Genomic DNA, 15765 nt, shown 5'->3' with positions numbered 1-15765 from the left:
GTGGTACCCTTACACGTCGATAGCAGTGGTTGGCTGGCCAGATCAGGTGACCCTGGAATAGACTAGCCCCTGCCTGCGCTGCTCGTATCATTCTGTGTCTGGATGCCGCTAGGGAGAGAGCTGCTGCTGGTCAGGAAAAGCGTTAGGGTGTTCTATTAGAATAGTGTTAGGCAGGAGTGATTCAACAAGAACCCAACAGCCCTTCTTAGGGCTACAATAACGTTATACATTTTTTTTTTTTACTTGCAGCTAGTACCATATTGTGAGGAATTTGCAGGGGGACTTGCTACCGTTGTGTTTAGCTCTTAGTGACACACATATCCACCTCAAACACCAAAGTGGGACAATTTATTAGGGGTTTGAGTAGAATTAGGCAGAGTCTGCTGATTTTTTTTTTTTTAGCTGTATTTCATTTTATAGCTCAAACTCCTCTTGCAAAGCAGTGTGCTCTCATTGTAGGCTACAAAATAGCCATAGGAGAACCCCAACGGCTTACTTAGGCCTACAATAGCGTTATATTTTCCTTTTTTTTGTTTGCTTGTGGCTGGGCTTGCTGGCATTAGTAGTGCAGCTAGTACCATACTGTGAGGAATTTGCTGGGAGACCTGCGACCGTTGTGTTTAGCTCTTAGTGACACACATATCCATCTCCAACACCGAAGTGGGACAATTTATTAGGGGTTTGAGTAGAATTAGGCAGAGTCTGCTGATTTTTTTTTTTTTTTAGCTGTATTTCATTTTATAGCTCACACTCCTCTTGCAAAGCATAAAATCCAGTTGTGTGCTGTCAGTGTAGGTTAGAAACTAGCCATAGCAATAGGATAGCATCGTTTTGTTAAAAAAAAATAAAAAAATAAAAAAAAATAAACACAAAATTTTTTTTTTTCAAGTTTACACTTTAATTTGGAAAATGTTTAACCCGAGGGCTAGGGGTAGAGGACGAGGGCGTGGACGTGGGCGTCCAACTACTGCAGGGGTCAGAGGCCGTGGTCCTGGGCGGGGTGAGACACCACCTGCTGATGGGGGAGCAGGGGAACGCCACAGAGGTACACTCCCTAGGTTCATCATGTCTCAAGTTACTGGGACTCGTGGTAGAGCACTGTTGAGGCCAGAACAGTGCGAAGAGGTGATGTCATGGATTGCGGACAATGCTTCTAGCCATTTGTCCACCAGTCAGTCTTCCACGCAGTCCACCCATATCACAGAAATCGGCACTCCTCCGGCTCCTCCACCTCCTTCCCTCCAGTCTGCCCCCTCCCACCAAAATTTGGCATTTGAACCGGCATACTCTGAGGAACTGTTTTCTGGACCCTTCCCACAGTCACAAACCACTTGTCCTGCTACTGCTGCTGAGCTATTTTCCGATGCCCTGGTTTTCCACCAGTCGCAGTCTGTGGGTGATGATGACATTATTCACGTAGTGGAAGAAGTGTGTAAAGAGGTGTCGGACGATGAGGAGACACAGTTGTCAGACAGTGGTGAAGTTGTTGTCAGGGCAGGAAGTCCGAGGGGGGAGCAGACTGAGGGATCGGAGGATGATGAGGTGACAGACCCAAGCTGGGTTGATAGGCCGGGTGAACACAGTGCTTCTGAGACGGAGGCGAGTCCTATAACAGAACAGGTTGGAAGAGGCAGTGGTGGGGCCAGACGGAGAGGCAGGGCCAGAGCTGGTGCATCAGCGCCAAATGTTGCCCGTAGTCAAGCTCCCGTGGCGAGGGCTAGATTTTCAGAAGTCTGGAAAGAAACACCGGATGACCGACGGACTGTGGTGTGCAACCTTTGCCAAACCAGGATCAGCAGGGGTTCCACCACTACTAGCTTAACTACCACCAGTATGCGCAGGCATCTGAATGCTAAACAACTAACTCAATGGCACCAAGCCCATTCACCTCCGGCCGGGCACACCACTGCTACTTCCCCTTTGTCATCTGCTAGTCAGCCCCCTGCCCAGGACCCCGGCCCAAACAACTCCTGTGCGAAAACCCCATCTTTGCCTCCACGATCCTCCACAGCATCCACCAGCGTTCAGCTCTCCATACCCCAGACGCTGGAGCGCAAAAGGAGGTATAGCGCAACCCACCCACACGCCCAAGCCCTCAACGTCCACATCTCCAAGTTGCTTAGCCTGGAGATGCTGCCCTATAAGCTGGTAGAGACCGAGGCCTTTCGAAACCTCATGGCGGCGGCCACCCCTTGGTATTTGTTCCCCAGCCGCCACTACTTTTCCCGATGTGCCGTCCCAGCCCTGCACAAGCACGTGTCAGAGAATATCCTCCGTGCCCTGACCAACGCCGTTTCTGACAAGGTCCACCTGACCACGGACACGTGGTCCAGTGCTGCCGGACAGGGCCACTATATAACGCTGACGGCACATTGGGTTAACTTGGTGGAGGCTGGGACCGAGTCTGACCCTGGGGCTGCTCATATACTGCCGACGCCGAGGATTGCGGGGCCTACCTCGGTCCAGGTCTCAAAGGCCTTCTATGCCTCCTCCTCCTCCCACCCCTCCTCCACCTCCTCCTCCAAATTACCATCCGTGGGCATGGTGCCATCAGTCGGTAGCTCTAGGCACAGCAGCAGTGCCATCGCTAAGCGACAGCAGGCGGTGCTCAAACTGCTGAGCCTAGGCGATAAAAGCACACCGCCCAAGAGTTATTACAGGGCATCACGGCGCAGACTGATCTGTGGCTGGCACCGCTGAACCTGAAGCCAGGCATGGTTGTGTGTGACAACGGCCGTAACCTGGTGGCAGCTCTGCAACTCGGCAGACTGACACATGTCCCATGCCTGGCCCATGTGTTAAATCTCATAGTTCAGCATTTCCTCAAGACATACCCCAATCTGTCTGATTTGCTCACGAAGGTGTGCCGCATCTGTGCGCATTTCAGGAAGTCCAGCACAGATGCTGCCACTCTCAGGGCAGCGCAGCGCCGCCTCCAACTGCCCGCTCACCGACTGTTGTGCGACGTGCCTACGAGGTGGAATACAACACTGACCATGTTATCCAGAGTTTACCAGCAGCGCAGAGCGATTGTAGACTGCCAGATGTCAACTTCCACCAGAACTGGTAGTCAGGTCAGTCAGCTTCCTCAAGTCTACAATGAGGAGTGGACGTGGATGTCTGATATCTGTCAGGTGCTGAGTAACTTTGAGGAGTCAACACAGATGATCAGTGGTGATGCCGCCATCATCAGCCTCACCATCCCGCTGCTTGGCCTGTTGAAAAACTCTCTGGTCAGCATGAAGTCGGAAGCTTTGCGCTCGTCACAAGAGATGGGGGAAGAAGATTCCCTTGTTGATAGCCAAAGCACCCTTAGGTCTGTTTCTCAGCGCACATCGGAGGAGGTGGAGGTGGAGGAGGATGAGGAGGAAGAGGAGGAGAATGTTGGCGAGACAGAAGAAGGGACCATTTTTCAGTCCTTCACTGTTCAGCGTGTATGGGCAGAAGAAGAGGAGTTGGAGGAGTTGGAGGAGGAGGAAATGGACAGTCAGGCCAGTGAGGGGAGTGAATTATTGCGCGTTGGGCGCATATGGCAGATTTCATGCTAAGCTGCCTATCCCATGACCCTCGCGTTCAAAGAATTTATTCCAGCACTGATTACTGGGTATTCACTCTCCCACGGTACAAGCAAAATCTTTCCACTCTCATCCCTGGAGAGGAAAGGAGTGTGAGAATGCATGAATACCAGCAGGCCCTGGTGCACAAGCTGAAACAGTATTTCCCTTCTGACAGCGCTAGCGGCAGAGGGCGTACTTCTGCGGGACAAGTAGCGAGGGAGAGTAGGCGACCAGGCAGCTTGTCCAGCACTGGCAGGGGTACGCTTTACAAGGCCTTTGTCAGTTTTATGTCACCCCAGCAAGACACTGTCACCTGTCCCCAGTCTCGGCAGAGTAGGGCTGATCTTTACAGAAAGATGGTGAGGGAGTACGTAGCTGACCATACCATCGTCCTAAATGATCACACAGCTCCCTACAACTACTGGGTTTCAAAGCTGGACATGTGGCACGAACTGGCCTTGGAGGTTCTTGCCTGCCCTGCCGCTAGCGTGTTGTCCGAGCGGGTTTTCAGTGCAGCTGGTGGCATCATCACTGATAAGTGTACACGCCTGTCGACTGACAGCGCTGACAGGCTGACGCTTATCAAGATGAATAAAGCCTGGATTTCTCCGCATTTCCATTCTCCACCAGGTGAAAGAAGCTGAACCTGAATAATGTATGCACTCCTCCTCCTCATTGTCCTCCTTCTCCTCCTCTTTGTACACTAGAGCAGAGGAAACTGGCTATTTTTTTGCCAGGGCCAACTGGCTCTGGCTATAGTACTCTATGTATTTAATTTTTCTGGAGGGCCAACTACCCTGTCCTCTGTTTTAAACAATTTTTGGGAGTGCCACATACAGGGACTCAATCTATGTAATTTTTCTGGAGGACCAGCTACCTGCTCCTTTGGTTTGAAAACTTTTTTGGACTGCCACATACAGGCACTCAATTTATTTAATCTTTTTGGAGGACCAGCTACCTGCTCCTCTGGTTTGAAAACTTTTTTGGACTGCCACATACAGGCACTCAATCTATGTAATTTTTCTGGAGGACTAGCTACCTGCTCCTCTGGTTTGAAAACTTTTTTGGACTGCCACATACTGGCACTCAATCTATGTAATTTTTCTGGAGGACCAGCTACCTGCTCCTCTGGTTTGAAAACTTTTTTGGACTGCCACATACAGGCACTATCCAAATTACATTGTCTCCATAGCAGCCTCCACACGTCGTCTTTTTAGCTGCCTTCACACGTTGTCTCCATTGCTACCTCCACACGTCATCGCTTTGGCTGCCTCCAAAAGTAGTCCATATAGCTGCCTCCATACATGGTCCCCTTATCAAACAGGCTGTGTCAGGCAGAATTTTGGGTTGTTTTCATGGCTTCCACATCAAACTTGTTAACTTTGTCGCCACCCTGCTGTGTAATCCACAAAATATACTGGCAAACTTTTATCATTTACCAATATTATTTCAGCGCTTCTTGCGCATCTGTTTACATTCCCCTCACCCGCCATATCCTAAACTTATAAGAACGCTACTGCACTTGATCTTATACAAAAGGTTCTTAGAAGTGCTGTTTGGGGAGTAGCCTAGAGACAGGGGCTTGGATTGGCGAAAGCTCGCCTGGCAGCGAAGCGCCAGCTCCATCCCAAGATCCAACTAACATAGTTTTAACTGCAGCACCTTTAATCTACTACTAGTTCACTGCCTCCATACATGGTCCCCTTATCAAACGAGCTGTGTCAGGCAGAATTTTGGGTTGTTTTCATGGCTTCCTCATCAAACTTGTTAACTTTGTCGCCACCCTGCTGTGTAATCCACAAAATATACTGGCAAACTTTTATCATTTACCGATATTATTTGAGCGCTTCTTGCTCACCTCCTTTGGTTCCTCTCTGCCACCCATTGGTTTTAAGCCTGAGTCCATTTGGGGTATGTTGCCAAGACACTCTCTAGCCTGCCGCTGCTGCCGCTGCCTCTGCATGCCGTCCCCTATAGTGTCAGGGTCAATTATTGGATGTTTTAGATGCTATCTAGCCTCATTCGGTCACTCTGTCATTGCCATGCTGTTGCCCATAGTTTTGGCATAATGGTGCGATTAAGCAGCCTCAGAGGCATCCATGCATGCTGCCCCTGCTGTTTCCTGTCCATTTCCGTGGTGTTTCCATCCTTTTCTGAGGTTCCCAGGTGCTTGGCCAAGCTTCCCTGTGCAGATCCTTGGTCCCCTTGAAAAATGCTCGAGGCTCCCATTGACTTCAATGGGGCTCGTTATTCGAGACGAGCACTCAAGCATCGGGAAAAGTTTGTCTCAAATAACGAGTACCCGAGCATTTTAGTGCTCGCTCATCTCTAATGACTATCTTTTACACGTACCTCTGATAATATATACCAGTTGGACTATGTCACATGACCAAAACCAACCAGTTGCAACTGTGTTAAAAAAACAAACACTAAGTGTATACAAAATAAAAACAGTAACATGAAAATACACAAAATAGGAAGGGTATTTAGTAATGACATATCATATCTAACCTTTTATTCATTCCCTTTGAAACTCTCGTGTGTAGGGTATGAATAAAATGTTAGATATGATATGTCATTACTAAATACCCTTTCTATTTTGTGTATTTTCATGTTACTGTTTTTATTTTGTATACACTTAGTGTTTGTTTTTTTAACACAGTTGCAACTGGTTGGTTTTGGTCATGTGACATAGTCCAACCAGTATATATTATCAGAGGTACGTGTAAAAGATAGTCACGAATAAGGGTATCTAATACCCAAAACGCGTAGACTTGTGCTGTTGTATCCCATGGCCGAATCTGTCATTTTTTAACGAGATGGAATAAAGTCTTGGAAATTTTACATTGGTTCCTGTTGCATCCTTGGAAGCTGGATCGTTATATAATATTCAAATTTCTGAGATGACTTTTGGATTTTCCTTGTTTGTAAGTCAAAATAACAATGGTGGCCAGGAGGGGGCTGCTTAAAATTATAAACATTTTACTTTCCTCCTGGCGCCTTACTTACCTGCCATCGCTCTGGACTGTGTCCAATGTAAGCAAACAAGGGCGCGGAAACCGGCTGCACTCAGCTTCCAGCTGACCACCCGTTCATATTCCCAGTGTTGTATCATGCGGGATGGGATGGCGTGGCCAGCCACCTTGGCCGGCCAGAAGCTGAATGCAGAGCGGCTTTTGTGCTCTTGTTTGTTTACACATACAAGAGCACAGCGGGACTCCGGGAGTTAAGTACATGTTTATTTTTTTAAGCAGCCCCCTCTCAGCCACCATTGTTTTATTAAACAATCTCGGACAACCCCTTTAACATAAATAATGCTTGAAAAAGCTACCTTGCTTGTAATGACTCTATATAATATATGAATTTCAATTTTGAAACTACACTTAAGTACATCACAGAATGACATGTTAGATGTGATTAAAAGAACAAATTCTTGTCTCTAATATTATTTTATTAGCATTTGTTCTAGACAACATAAGATAGGCGTTACTACTCACCTCCCCATCCCATCCCACTTTGCAGTAATGTTATTTCAGTATAAACAGAAACAGCAGTATTTGAAAAAAAAAAAAGTTTTAAAAATATTCAAATGAGCCTGAGATGCTCTGCTGAGCAACTCTAAGCTTGCCCCCTGCCTCTTGCTGCCCACACTGTTAAAGAGAGCCATAGACGTCACCAGCTCTCTGCACGGTGGGTGGCGGTAGGAATATGAGAGCAAGGAATAAACTGAAAGCCAGACAAACTCAGAGGTGCTCTGTAAAGCACCTCAGGCTCATTTGAATATTAAATACCTTTGATCTTCTAAATGCGTCCGTTCCTATCTATGCTGGTATCAATACCAGCAATACCAGCAAAAGACTTACCAGCTATGGAGAGTGCTTAGCCCTCTCCATGCACCCGCACCGAACGTGATCCATAATAGTAATAGTCAGGAAGGGTTAAGCTGACACAGATGTTACACTAGATCAGTGATGGCGAACCTTTTTGAGTGCCCAAACTACAACCAAACCCACTTGTATAAATAGAAAGTGCCGACATGGCAATTTAAGCAGTAACATGTTACTACCTGTTTTGTCCCGGTTTTTAATTGTATTGGTGCCCTGAGGACACCAATACAGTTGAAATAAAGAGGAGAAATTCAGATATTCATTGTAGCTTCCTTTCATGGTACCCTGAAGAGGAAGAACTGCAGGGCCCAGAGCAGGATCTCCAATAATAACGCAGCCTTGTCTGCACCACCTTGCTCCTCCTGTAGTTTCATGCAGCTAAGGATGTGTAGCTTTAAAATAGCCCTGATTACAGCACATCCTGGGTGGCCAGGGACAGGGATGAGGTTTTGAGTTCTGTCTGGTGTGCTGGGGTGATGGCCTGGGTGCCCACAGAGAGTGCTCCGAGTGCCACCTCTGGCACCAGTGCCATAGGTTCGACACCACTGCACTAGATGGTTTATTAATAGTAATAGTTTCTAAAGATTATTAGCAGGGATTGCTGCAGCAGTTACAGGAGGCTGGGAACTTCTGGTATAGCCAGAACCACACAAGATGGAATGAGGTTCATACCACAAGATTGGGAGCAAAGCTGGGTGAGTATCTTTTATTATTTTTACTTTACCCCTACCTTTGCTGTCCATTGGTTTTCCAGTGAATCTAAAAAATACATATACATAAATAACATGAAACATTTATCTGTCTATAAAATAATTAGCGCTTGAGAGTGCTACTGAGCGCGAAACGGCCACATTGCCAAGGCTTGCTCCTCCCTGCATGTTTGTTTATTTGAATTAAGGACATAAAACTTCTCTACCAAGTGGGTGAGTGCCATTACTTTTTCCTATGCTATCCTTCTGGACTACTGTGCTTACTGACTGAGCACCACCGCACTGTCCTACACCATGATCTCTGGTCCCCGAATTGGTCTGTGGTTTTATGTGTGCCTGGTGCGGGTATTGCCCGGATGGAAGATAGTGCCTGCTAGATCTCTCCTTATGATATTTTCTATAAAATAACTAATTTGTCAATTCCAAAGGACCAAATTGACTTGACAATCCTAGATAATTAGAATTGCTGTCACTAGTATATTTGCACTCCACTACAAATAGTAGCAGAAAATAGCAGAATTGCTATTTGGTATTTGGTATTGTACTAAACGATAAATACCTACAGCAACAAAATACAGTATAACTCATTCTTTATATATTATATGTAGGGAAAAGCAAGAGAGCTTAATTGAAATTGGGGGTGACAAGAGGGGGCAAAATCACTTACATACCATCTTAGTGAATAGTTGTATAAATTCTCTGGGGAAGATTTATCAACCTGTCTTTAGATTTCCAACTTGTTAGAAAAGGGGAGTGGCCTCAGGAAAAGGGGGCTTGATCTAGCCTGTGCGCAAGAAAATGCAGTGGGTGTGCCAGAAAATTCAGACATAATCTAAACCAACTAATAGCTGATCTATCAGTTAAATCATCCAGCATGATCTATCTGGCGCAGAATAAGACTGTGGAGCACTGGTCTATTCACCAACACTTTCATAAATTTCCCCCTCTGTAGCATATCAACAGAAAGTTCATGAAAGAAAAAGTCCAAATCTTGGAAATGTTCTGGGAAATAGTCGTATAATGTGGTACATCTGACCCCAGCAACTCCCCTTGGGTTCTCTAAACCTCCTCAGACACAGTGCATACACAGCCTCAACTTACATGCCTGCTTACTGAGCTAAAACATGTCATACATACTTTGCACAGATTCAGATTGCTAAAACTCTTCTTTGGGAGTTCTGATTGGGTTAATAATTATCAGTCATCTCCACCTTACACCTTCTGTACATTTACAGCTACTATTTCCTCCATTAACATGAAATAATAATTTTAAGACTACCTTTGCCATAATTATAGAACTTTGAGGAATAACTATATGTAAATGATATTGCTCAACCTGCTACTGTATCCACATTTTAAAAGGAATAATATTCAATAAGCTTAACTACAACATAACTCACTAGAAGTGATGAGGCCAAAGACTCAGCATCTATTTCTAATGGTGCCTTGCTCCAAGTAGGATGCATCATCAATTGTAGCTAATATTACTCTATAAACTTGACTATAAGATAACTAGAATATAAGCTGAGATACCAATTTTTACCACAGAAAATGGAAAAAACTATTGACTTGAGTATAAGCCTAGGAAAATGCATTGGTCACAGTCTCCCCCCACTAAATAGCTAGCCAGCACATGTCCCTAGTATATAGCTAACCAGCTTCCCCGTATATAGCCAGCCCCCTGCCTCAGTATAAAGCTAGCCATTCCCTAGTATACAGCCAGCTCCTCTAGTACAGCCAGCCACCTGCTCCCCTAGTATATAGCCTTCCAGCCCCCAGTACATAGCCTGCTAGACCCCAGTAAATAGCATGCCAGCCCATGCCTGACCCCAGCTTATAGTCACCCAGCCCCCTTTCCCCAGTACATAGTCAGCCAGACCATGACCCCAACAAATAGCCAGCAAGCCCATGCCCCTGTATATAGCAAGCTAACTCATGCCCCCAGTATATAGCCATCCAACCCCTGCCTCCGGTATATAGCCAGCCAGCCCCCAGTATATAGCCAGGCAGCCTATGCCTCCAGTATATAGTCAGCCAGCCCCTACCCCCAATATGCCCAGCACATAAAAAATAAACTATGTACTCACCTTTCTGACACCCCTGCAGGACCTCTTCTTCATCCCTGGGCACGGCGCCATACCACGTCGAAAGATAGGACATGTCCCATTGGCCGCCTTACACCCATTGCCGTCTATGGTGGACGTATATTGGCCGTATATACGCCGGGCATAGATGCGTCCCCCATATGTTTGTCTGAATGTAGCCTTAGTGGAGCTTATACTCAAATATATAGGGCATATAATATGTGTAAGTCATCCTTTGAAAATAGACCCTTGTGTATAAGTGCTCCATTGACCTTCAAATATATTTGTATTTTTCTGGACCATGGGACTCATTATAATAAAGTTTGTACCCAGCAGAGGATCCCCTGGTACACTGGAGGATCAGTACGCCCGACTGAAATTACTCATCAATGAAATCTAGAATACTAGATATTTCATAGATATAAATACTATTATAAAGGACGACGTAAAAAAAAAATCATAAAAAATAGTGAGTGAAAATACATTCAATAATTTTGCCTTTGGTCAAAGTTTATTATACTGAGACCTGGTCCCAGCCCATGTTTCCTAAGTATGTGTATATAGATTTTCATATCATTGCCATGACAAGCCTAGTTTTATTCAATTTGCCTACAACAAAAATGACAATCATGACAAGTCCCTGGAGTTATTTAGTCAGCTATTACAATCCCATTTGAAATACTATCATTGCATATGAAGTATTTTGTTCCTGTAGTACAAATGGCCTTATAATAGGAAAACTGTTAACAATCCTTTACCATAACTGAGACACATTGCTTTTTCATGACACTGCAAGCGATACTAGCATCTCATCTTAACACTTTCCTTCTAGCAGCACCGTACTGTAACTAAAGCCTTGTAATAGAAAACCATACTGTGCTTTTTCCTTGTGGTGTTTGTCAATTATTGAATACAATCGTTAGGGAGGACAGACCCGAACATATTATCATCCACACTTCTTTCAATAGTGAACTATGTAGAAAAATAAATTAGGCACAAAATATAGTAAAACACCTGAATTTCATAAATACTTTGTAACTGTTGTTTTATACAGTGTGTGAGTTATTGAAATTTGTGATTCCAACTTACAGAAGTAGATGCTTTCATTGCATAGATGAAGAGAAAAGACACATGTGATACTAATTCTACACTATAAGAGGTCTCAATAGCGTTACATTTATGTTTATGCTTATATTGCTGCTTCTGCCCGATATCCTGCATGCGTCGCTTCCCTGCTCAGTTCCAACAGAGTTCACCATCTTTTTCAGGGTGCATGTAAGTGCTTGGTCTTGCGACACAATTTTAATGTTAAATCCTGAATCAGACATGCCCCCCAACTTGATCACGTGTGCCAAAATCCCAGCCCAGACACTTGCTAAGTACCTGTTCAAATCATGCAATCCCTGAAATCGGCGCACAATCCGACAAAAGTGCGATTAGCGACCCATAATAAATGAGCCCTAATGATTTACTATTACTGCTAGACCATAATAGCATATACATCCGGAGCAGTGGCCTCCAATTTATCAGCTGTTGCAGAACTTGTCGAAACACCAACAAGTGCATTGGATATTTCTGGATTGAAGTACAATGAAACCTCTTTGAGAAGACCACCCTATTTTGCTCAGAAAAAAGGTCTGAAAAGGGTTTTACTGTATTTACTGTTATTCACAAGAAGATATTCCTTTTCCAAAATTGATTTCTTTTTCTTTCATTTTTATTTATTAAAAGAAAAATAAGACATAAATGGGGTTGGCCACCTCCACATGATCTTTTCAGAAATATTCCCACTAAATTTAAATAAACTAATTACACAACCTAAATCCCTTCCTCATCCAATCCCTTCCCTTCCTTGGTTGAACTTGATGGACAAGTGTCTTTTTTCAACCGTATAAGCTATGATGACCTTGTAACAGTTTTGGGTATTAACCCAACTCACCTGTTATGTTCTCCACTTCCCAAAGTCCATTTCCCTGCTTTTCCCTGACTAGGAATCTCTTTCCTGCATCCTTATGCACCTCACATACATTGCAGGTCTCTGACGTCTGCTCATAACACAGAGGAATCCAGTCAATACTGGAGAATTCCCTATGAAGGTAAGTGACAATAGTTTTTATTATCCTGTTCCAAAGCCCCACAACAAAATTTGTTTAAACTGGCCAACCCCTTTAACATGATATGCCATAATATTCATGTAGTAGATTACAATTCCACTTAAGGCAAAATAGCAAAATATGAAGGTGTAATGAAAAGCAATCCCTTAACTCAACAAAACTTCTTATAAGCAGAATTTCCCTCACAAAGCAATACACAGTTATATACGGGCCTAGTTTTCCCTGTTACGAATTGATGTGTAATCTCCCCAAAGTACTTCTCAATTGCTCCATGTAATACCAGGTGGCATGAGAGAATTTCAACATAAAGGAAGAAAATTCTGTCTGTGATAGATGAGTGAGAATGAACCTCTTCCATATACAAGAAAAATGATGTTCTTTCATGTCTAAAAAATGCTCTGTCTAACATGTAGGCAAATGTAAATAGGCTTTTACCTGCAGCATTATCTCGGTTTTAGTACTTATGGTTAGTTGGAGATAGTGTGGCAGGAGACAACATTTGGCAGGTGGTTTGTATGGGGTCACAGAGGCTGCACTTTATCCCAAAACCATGTAGTAAATCAAAAAATAATTTCTTTATACTTAACATTTTTTACAGTCTGCGGGGGACCTTCTTCTCCTACTAGTCATTAGAAGATTTCTCTTTCTTGGCGAATAGATCATAAAAAAGTTCTTTCTGCCCTGAACTGATTCTGGATACCTGTCTACTCTAACAGTTGATTGTATACTTACCAGAGGAGCTGTGTTACCGATCATGCTTAGGATTTTCCTCCTCATTCATTACAATGTGCAAATTGCACATTGTAATGAAATGGTTAAAACAAGACAGCTTCGGGTCTTCAGAAGACAATCTCAGGGGAATAGTCAGTGGACTACCTGGACCACCGCGAGGGATAACAATACTAGCCACAACCCGGGAGCGGAGTCTAAGTGAACTCCTGGTCTTCGCCAGAGGAGTCACCAGGTCGCTCCGCGGGTGCGACTAGGCCCGCGGTGGCAGCCAAGGTAGGGATACAGGGCAGGCAGGACCTCAGATGGCAGGACCTCGGAAGACAGGACCACAGGACCTCAGATGGCAGGACCTCGGATGGCAGTACCACAGGACCTCGGATGGCAGGCAGGACCTCGGATGGCAGGCAGGACCTCAGATGGCAGACAGGACCTCGGATGGCAGGCAGGACTTCAGATGGCAGGCAGGACCTCAGATGGCAGACAGGACCTCGGAAGTCTACTGGATTACTGGACCGCCAGAGGATACCAGGATCGCCAGAGGGTACCAGGACTGCCACAGGACACCAGGACCGCCACAGGACACCAGGACCTCCACAGAACACCAGGACTGCCACAGGATACCAGGACCACCACAGGACATCAGGACCGCCACAGGACACCAGGAGCCCAGGACCGCCACAGGACACCAGGACCACCACAGGACACCAGTTCCATCACAGGACACCAGGACCATTACAGGACAACAGGATCGCCACAGGATAATAGGATCGCCACTGAAAACCAGGAACACCACGGAACACAAGAATCATTGAACACACGGAGGCATATAGATATGCTCAGGAACACGGAGGGCTTTCTCTTCAGTAACAAGACATGAAGATCCGGCAGGGGATGCTGGGAGTCGCCAGGCTATATAGCCGATCCGGGAATGCCAGAGTCAATAAGGAAGACGCTGGCCCTTTAAGGCTGGGAGAAGTCCGTGCGCCCCCCCCCCCCTTGTGTAACCGTGACATCACTGCTCCCCGATGATGTCACAGGGAACGTCAATCATCACCAAGCACCCATGTGATCACCAATCATGGGAGTTACCGGTAAGTTTTTGCTGCAATACGCTATGAGCCCTTCTCCATGGAGCCATCTCCATGCACCAGCATCCAACGTAATAGTAAAGCACACGTCGTTAAAGGGTTAAGGGTCTTCCCCCATGCATTGATACCCCTTTTGCCATAATCAGAGGGGGGCAATCATTGAAAAGGCAGCTGGAGCCCAAGTGAAGGCCTGCAGGCTTGCCAGAGTTAATTCTATACAGGCGATCCCCTACTAAAGAGCACCCGACTTACAGACGACCCCTAGTTACAAACGGACCTCTGTTAAATGGTAATTTACTGTACTTTAGCCCCAGACTACAATAAACAGCTGTAACAGTTATCACAGGTGTCAGTAATGAAGCTTTATTGTTAATCCTGGTTCTTATGACAACCCAACATTTTTAAAATCTAGATACCAAAAAATGTTTTGCCTGGAGTTGCAATTATAAATATACAATTCCGACTTGCATACAAATTCAACTTAAGAATAAACCTACAGAACCTATCTTGTGCGTAACCCGGGGACTGCCTGTATAAGTTTCTACCCGAGGCAGGACCTCATATACAGGGCTTCAACTGTATGTTGACAGCCAGAACACACTGCAATATCATTGTATTGCAGTGTGTTGAAGGTGCCATCAGGCTTCAGGTCACACTTTCTGGGACAAAATAAAAAAAGTAAAAAAGTTTTAGACAAATTGCATTAAAAAACCTTTGTTTTTGTCATCTCATTTCCACAGAAAATGTTACAAAAAGTGATCACACAAACCTCCAAATGGTACAAAGGAAAATGACAGCTTATCACATCAAAATTCTCCAGACTAGCTCCAATACTAATATTTTTTTCTAGACTATTGTTTTGGCTATATAACACTAGCAAAACACATTTTATATAAATATATCTTCCAAATCTTTCTGATCTGCAGAAAACTGGTGGACAAAGCATTAGAAATTTCCCCCAGTTTGTTAACACATTTCCTAGAATTCATTAACATAAGATTCCCATAGAACAGTATCAAAATTTGTCAAATAGAAAGGACAGTGTTCATGACCAATACAAGAGATTGATATCTCTGATAATTCTTTAGTATTGGTGCTTCTAACAATCTGCATTTCAATGTCTCCATCCGGTTCAATTCAGTAGGAGAGCAAATTTAAGTTGAAGAATTGTAAATAGTTAATAAAACATTGAATGGGTATTAATTACTTTCCAGTTAATTACCTGCCATGTGGATCTTGTTGAGCTATTGATTACTGGCAAACATTCATCCCACAGGGGATGATGTGATTTAACTTCATCCAACGAGTCAATTAGCCCAAGCAACACTGGGAAAGCGACTGCTTTGCCTCAATAGCTAAAGTTCCTTGCCAAGAAGGGTACATAAGCCATTTATTTGTTCATTAAAACACAGTGCTATTGTCAACAGGAGGCACTTAACAGGTGTTATTGAGATTGGTAAAATGTCACTCTATGTCTAAAGATTTTCTAGTGAAACAAACATAACCTAATCAAAAATGGTAACATGTCTAGGTGGGTCGGCAGGGAATTTAACCCTTTGTTTAAGATTGTTTATATGTATGCCATTGAAAATA

The sequence above is a fragment of the Engystomops pustulosus genome, chromosome 1 (genome assembly GCF_040894005.1).
Source record: "Engystomops pustulosus chromosome 1, aEngPut4.maternal, whole genome shotgun sequence".
Lineage (NCBI taxonomy): Eukaryota > Metazoa > Chordata > Amphibia > Anura > Leptodactylidae > Engystomops > Engystomops pustulosus.
This window is presented reverse-complemented; position numbering follows the sequence as displayed.